Here is a 7,358-nt window from a genome sequence, read left to right as displayed (position 1 = left end):
GAGTTGTAGTTTCCTAATGGTTGAATTTGGTAAGCCAGAGAAAAGGGAAAGGGAAAAATGATTGCCAGTTAAAGGTATCAGTCTCATAAAATATGCTAAACTATTAATTTGTAGTTTTGATTAATAATTAAATTAATGACAATAACCAAAATTAACAGTAAAGCAAACCAAAACACACACTTCTTTGTTAGCCGGCACAAGAAGGCTGGGAAGAGCTGTGGTTCCAGCTGCAGTCTTTGCTGTGTCCTTGTTCCAAAGGTTCTGATCTGAGGAAGCCAGTCGCTCGGGGTCCTTGCAGAGTTAGACGCTGGGTGCTAACTCACTTAGTTCATTGTTGCTGGAAAGATAGTTGCAAACCTTGTGCTTGCAAGTCTAACTTCTCTAGTTCAGGTTTGCCTCAGCCTTGAGCGTGGGCAAGTTGTGGTCCAGGAAAAAGAGAGTCTGTGAGCAATTGCCCCACCTTTGATGGTTCAGGGCAAGGAGCAAGGGTCTGAGCCCAGCAGGAAAGAGGTGTGGGCTGCTCCGCAGTTCCTGAGTGAGAGAGCAATTGTGACATCACAGAGTCACATGTCACTGTAAAAGTCCTGTCCAATCAAGTTTTGAGACTTGTGTCTCACTGAGGTGTGAGGTGAGACATCCTGGAGATGGGTGTCAAATAGCTGTATTTGTTTGGAGAACAAAGAGCATTCAGAGAAGGAAACCATTAAATGTCCAGTTTAGATTTTACCAAATGACACGCCATCTGTGGTCCTGTGAATCCCAACAGGGCGCAGCAGCCGAGGGGTCGTTTGGGTCACGGCAGCTGTATAAGTGGATGTTGCCTGAGGAGCGTCATCTCTCAAAACCAACAAATCACCATCACACGACAGCTCGTCCTCTGACCTGGTTTGGATGTGGTGAAGGGGAAGCCATGGAGAGCTGGCTCCAACCACAGCCTTTAGCAGTGTACGATGGATCTGTGTGGTTTTGGTCTGATCATCAGCCAGTGCAATAGTATACACAGACCCTCCCTCTCTTGGTGCTTTTGTAGCAGCATAGAAATGTTTATTTTTCTATGCATCAATGCATGTAATGAGCGCAGCTGATGGCCATTCAGTGAAGTGAGCCGGGTATAAAAGCAACAGCCCTCTCCCTGGTTCTCTCTTTTGCACATCACCTGACGAGCCCTCTCGCGTCCTCCCTCTTCATGTGCGTGTCTGCCTTTGTCAAAAGGTATGTATGTGTGTATTTTAACGTAGTATGTAGCCGCATCATTTTCAGTTCAGTTTAGCAATGCTAATATTAGTTTTGGTTAGGTCAAACTGCAATCGGGCTCACTATAATCAGCTGACTGGGAATCAGCTGACTGGGGCCACTGCTGTTTTGTCTCTACAAGACGCTTCTCTGCTGCTGTCTCCATGAGACGTCTCGCTGCTGCTTGCTCCCGCTACTGCATGTTCCAAAAAAGACATTTTGCTACTGCTGCTTCTTCTAAAGACGCCTTGCTACTGCTTTGCACTTTGCTGCGTCATCTACAGACATTTTGCTGCTGTCTCCTCAATGTATCGCTGCACACAGTGGACTGAATGACTTTTAAACAGGGCTTATTCCCTATGCTTTAATTGTATGTGTGAGTTAAAGCGTGGGTTACACTCCCCTTACTTTTGAGTTAATTGTATAGATTTATTCAGATATTTTCTTTTGTTTATTTAGATTTATTATTAGTTATCATCTCTTGCTTATTTTGATTTTGGTTTTGTCTCCTCATTCAATTTTCTTTGTTGACTGAGTTAATTTGAAGGGTTTTGTTTTTTTGATATTGTTTATGTTCTAAGCTAAAAGGGTTATTATTTTGTATATTTCCTTTAGGTTTCTAAATTTGTAAACCTGCCCATTAGTTATATATTGTTTGATTTTGATTTTTGTTTCTTTCTTTTTTTGGTTGCTGCAACCCCACTAATTTGTTCCCCCCCCCCCCCTTTTTCAGTTGCTGAAGGCCAGTGTGGTGGTGGCGGTGTCTGTGACTGGTGGTGGTGTCCTCCCGTTTTGTGTGCTGTGTTTCCCTGGGACTGGTTACTTCACTGAGTGTCCGTCACGTGTGTGTGTGGGTGATAAGTTGGTTTGCTTTCTCATATTTTGAGGGTCACTCCCCCTTCACTGGCACTTGTCCACCCAAACGCCTCAGCTCCTGATTAGGTCCCCCTCCCCTTCCTGTGTGAATGGTTTTGATAACTTTTAATTATTGTTAAATAAAATTGATGTTTTTTTAAAACGAACCTGTGTGTCCTAAGTGTTTAAAGGGAAATTTCGGTTTATTTCAACCCGTCTCCTATCGTCCTAAATTTGGTTCAAGTGACTAGTGACATAGAAATAATAGTTAGCATGTTAGCCGTTAGCCTAGATACAGCCGTAGCGTCAGACCTGTTAAAACGTAAGTGAACGGGCATCCCTTCAAGTGCAAAGTTAGTCCACTAAACAAGCTTTTTTTCCACAAAGACCGCCTCATATCGTTAGGATTAATGTCAGAGAACATATAGAAAACGACATGTAAACGTATTGTCTTACCTTACCGGTGTGGTGCCATGTTTGTTTTGTGCAGCCGAAATATATCTCGCCAGCTCTAGATAAAGCCCAGCTGGATACTAACGTTACTCCAGGTGGAGGTGTCTCGTCCTCGGTCACATCCAGACCTTGAAAATAAGGCTACAACGGGTCCCATTCCTTGCAACAGAGGCATTCCTCTTCTGTGGGCACTGGGGCACAGCATTCACAGGTACACCACCAATCTCCAGATCTATGCAGCCTTGCAGCAGCCATTCCTCCCCTCTCATCCTCTAACGTTATTTGTTGCGCCTCTCTCTCTCCTCCTCCTCCGTTCTTCAATTTCACGAAGCTCTTCGTCAGTGTATTCTGGCTCAAATAAATAAGGGCGGCCATCAAACTCTGCAAAATCAAATTCCACCTCCACAAAGTCGAAGTCTGGCAAAAAGTCAGCCATTATTCTATAAATCTTTCATAAAATAAATGAATGAACTTTTCAGGCTACTACGGCCTTGTTCTCTGACATTTATCCTAACGATACGAGGCGGTCTTTGTGGAAAAAAAGCTTGTTTAGTGGACTAGGACTAACTTTGCACTTGAAGATATGCCCGTTCACTTACATTTTAATAGGTCTGACGCTATGGCTGTATCTAGGCTAACGGCTAACATGCTAACTATTATTTCTATGTCACTAGTCACTTGAAACAAATTTAGGACGATAGGAGATGGGTTGAAATAAACCGAAATTTCCCTTTAAAAGGATAATAATTCCCTGGGTGAAATTCCCAGGGTGGCGTTGTCGTGCAACTGTTTAGATTCTTGAAGTGTATACAGACATATATATGTAGCAGTATGATATGCCGCTGTAGTTGATTGCAGGCGAGTCTGCTGCTCTGCACCATACATTGCAGGCGAGTCTGGTGCCTTAGCCTATCAGTGTAGAGGGCGAGGGGATAAAAGGGAGGCTGTACCCCCCTTTCTCCCTCTCACTTCCTGGCTCGAAGGCCCGCCCGTTCTTCCGGCCTTCCGCTTCCTCCTCTGCTCTCGGTGCGGACAGGTAAGCGGCTGCATGGCGTGCAGGTTGTTCTTTTCAGCTCTCATTAGCCTCTGTGCTAAATGTTTCAAATTCTGTGTTTTGTAGTGGTCGATTGTGGTTACTTGGATGGCAGCGATTTTCTTTGTCAGCACAGGCACTAAGCGGACAAGGTACGGGCACCATAGTGTTTACTTTAAGTTTTAACAGTAGCCTGTTAGCTCCGACGCTAAATACCTCACCTGTCCATTTTTCATAGCGGACCGTGAACGCATCACTGGCGCACCACCGACGTTCCGGTTAACACAGAGCAGCGCGGAACTTCTTCATCTCTCCCCTCATCGGGAAGACGCCTGCTGATCGGGATCGGTGGCTCAACTCTGGACATTAAGATAAGTGCAGGAACACTGCTGCTTCGCCTACCCTCATTGTGCGGTGGCGCTTTGCCTGGGATTGCTCTGTTGCCTTGCTGTATGGACTATTGGCTGTGCTGGCTCTCCTGCTTTGCTTGCCGCTTTATGCTTCGCTTCGCTTGCGGCCGCTGCTACTGCTACGGTGACTACTTTCTGCAGGTTGCTGTTCGGCGTGCTGTTCACTCACTGCCCGGACCAGACTGTGTGTGCGTGGGTGAATGCGTGTTTGTGAGGACCGAGAGAGCGAGTGGATGGTCATCCGCAAGGACTGGTTGTGCGTGGATGAGTGAGTGTGTGCAAGGGGGGGTAGATAGGACTCGGTTATTTTTTTGTCTTTTAAGGTATTTTATTATATGGAGTTAATCGGTTGGTCACTTATCATTTAGTTCCATTGTAAATAGATGATTATGGGTATCTGTTAATTTAGTACCTCTGGCCAGAGACCTTTTTCCTTAGTTTCTTTGGTTGTTTAATTTGCTAATGTTGAAATGATTTAATGTTTTTTTTGTAACCTTTATGGAGTTTCAGTTCTAGACTGCTGGTATTTTCCTTTCGTTGTTGTTTTTTTCTTTGTATTGAGATAACTGACCTTGTATATTTTAAAAGGAAAGCAAAAGATATGAGTTGTATTGGAGTATATTAATTAATTGTGTCTTCTGTCTCCTCGTAGCGCTGAGAGCCAACGGTGGTGGCGGTGTCCTGGGTGTGGCTTCCCTTGGTGTGCTGTGATCTTGGATTTTGGGTTTTCGTTGCAAGTCACCTTTTGCTGTGTGTGTGCGTGTGGCACGTACGTGTGGGGTGTCCCTTTTCTTTATCATTTGGACTGCTCACCCTGGGGTGCCCCTCACCGTTGGTAAGTCCCAGTCACTGAGTAGCATCTCAATTATTTGGCTTATTTTTAAAATACCTTGAAATACCTTTTAAAATACTTTAATTTTTTTTGTATGACCAATCTGTAATAAACTTGCTAATTGTTTTTGCTACCTCGAACCACGTCTCCTGCCTTTCCTTGTGTTACTTACCTGCGTGCCTTTCTATTACATTTACCTTATTTACAATACCCTGGGTGCAATTCCCAGGGTGGCGTTGTTGGCTTCCTTCTTCAATCCTAAAAGCCTAATTGGTAACATAATATTGGGCCGGCTTTATCATTAACCCCGCAACGCCACATATAGTATTGTACTCAATTATCTCGTCCTACTCCCACCACACTTTCAAGACTTTATACACTATAGAACCCCACAGATCCTGGATCTTATGGCACCCTTTTGCACCAAAGTCTTGCAACCTCACCAACTGGCCCTCCTGCAGTGGAGCATCTCTACACGCTGATCATAATTCCTCTTTCTGCGCTCTGCTGTCATCCTCAGCCTCTCTGGGGTACCTTCAAAGGCTATCTGCAATCGGGTCTGGTGCTCCTGAATCCATTCATGGACTTCGCCACCGACAGGTTCCCGTACTCGACCCAACAGGAAATCAACTGGGAGCCTAGGTTCTTGCCCAAACATGAGAAAGAAAGGGGACTCCCCAGTTGCCTGATGGGGAGTGGTATTGTAAGAATACAATACCTGTGGCAGGCAGGAGCTCCAGTCCCACTTGCAAGACACAGGCAGAGTGCGCAGCAGGTTGTGAAGGGTCCGATTAAACCTCTTGCACTGGCCATTACCGGTTGGATGGTATGGGGTTGTCCGAGACTTCTCAACAGCGTACAGGGCACAGAGCTGCTGAACCAGAGAGCTCTCAAAGTTATGGCCCCGATTTGAGTGAATACGAGCTGGGACACCGAACTTTGAGAACCACTCTGTTACCAACACCTGAGCTACAGTGGAGGCTTGTTGGTCACGGCAGGAACAGCTAGCATGTACTTGCTGAAAATGTCCATCATAACAAGGACATTTTCCACCCCATAATGGGTGGGCTCCAAGACTGTGTAGTCCATAACTAAAATCTCATTGGGCCGAGAAGCCAGCAAATGGTCCAGATAACTACCGGCAGTGGGTTGGTTGTCCTTGGCAGCTTGGCACCTCTCACAGGCCTGACACCACTGCGCTACCTCGGAGGACATACCCGCCAGTAACACCGCTGCCGTAGTAGCTCCAGGGTTCTTTCAACCCCTTGATGGCCATGCCCCCAGTGAACCTTTGACAACACCTTTTCCTTTAAGGCAACAGAAAGGAGCAACTGGAGGACTGCCTGGGCACCATAAGGGCGGAAGATCTGACGATGCAGGAGACCATCCCTCTCAATCAACCTGTCCCACTGCCAGAGAAGTGTTGAAGCAAGCCGAGATAGCCACTTCCGCTCCTCCTGATTGGGACGCTGCTTTCGCTTCCAGAAAACCAAGACCTCGTGTATAACAGGGTCCACGTGCTGGAGGGCACAGATATCAGTGGGAGCATGGTGAGGCAGGGCTACACCTGCAGCTTGAGGCTGGACAGATGGGCTGAACACTTCCAGGCTCTTTTGAACCAACCCGCCACTCCTGATTTGGCAGTCCTGGAAGAGCTTCCCTGCTACCCGACCTTTGAAGAACTGGATCTTCCACCAACCTTCTCTGAAGTCCTGGCTGCAGTCAGGTCACTTAAGAACAACAAGACCCCTGGCTGCAGTCAGGTCACTTAAGAACAACAAGACCCCTGGCCCTGATGGCATCCCTGCAGAGATCCTCAAGAATGGAGGCTATTTTGCACAAGAGCAGTCTTCAACCTTATAACTGATGTATGGAAGCATGAAGCAGTCCCCCAGCAATGGCGGGACGCAAATGTCGTCACCATATATAAAGGGAAGGGGGAGAAGTCTGTCTGCGGGAATAGTAGGGGAATATCCCTTCTCGCTGTTGCCGGCAAGGTTCTTGCCAAAGTGATGCTGTCCAGACTCATAAGGAGTATAACAAAACATCTACTGCCCGAGTCTCAATGTGGCTTCAGGAAGAATCGCAGCACTGTGGACATGATTTTTACAACTCACCAGCTACAAGAGAAGTGTAGAGAGCTACATCAAGATCTGTACATGGCTTTCGTGGACCTATCAAAGGCCTTTGATACGGTCAACAGAGACTTGCTCTGGGCCGTCCTTCTTAGGGTTGGCTGCCCGCAGAAGTTTGTTAACATCCTGCAAAGTTTCCACGAGGGGATGATGGCTCAGGTGACAACAGGAGGACAGGAGATGCCTCCTGCTGCTGCTGCTGCTGCTGCCATCATTAGTCATTAGTCATACTTCTACTGTTATAATACACATATGATTATTATCACACATGTATACTGCCAGATACTAATATATACTTTCAACATATTGTACCACAGTAGCCAGAACTATAACGATAATATTATTACTTTCATTAATGTTGTTGTAAGCTACTGTCATTACCGTCTGTCCTGCATCTCTCTCTCTCT

At 46.2% G+C, this 7,358-nt stretch overlaps 1 long non-coding RNA gene across 1 annotated transcript; it reads left to right on the top strand.

Moving 5' to 3' along the window:
• The first annotated feature begins 3,483 nt into the window (after positions 1-3,483).
• Positions 3,484-4,075, top strand: LOC126397737 (uncharacterized). Its single transcript, XR_007570705.1, has 3 exons — positions 3,484-3,577; positions 3,662-3,726; positions 3,813-4,075. It is a non-coding gene; the product is annotated as an uncharacterized LOC126397737 (long non-coding RNA).
• Positions 4,076-7,358: the final 3,283 nt, after the last annotated feature.

This window comes from Epinephelus moara, chromosome 2 (assembly GCF_006386435.1).
Source record: "Epinephelus moara isolate mb chromosome 2, YSFRI_EMoa_1.0, whole genome shotgun sequence".
Classification (NCBI taxonomy): domain Eukaryota; kingdom Metazoa; phylum Chordata; class Actinopteri; order Perciformes; family Serranidae; genus Epinephelus; species Epinephelus moara.
The sequence above is the reverse complement of the archived record's forward strand: the minus strand, read 5'-3'. Positions and strand labels throughout refer to the sequence as shown.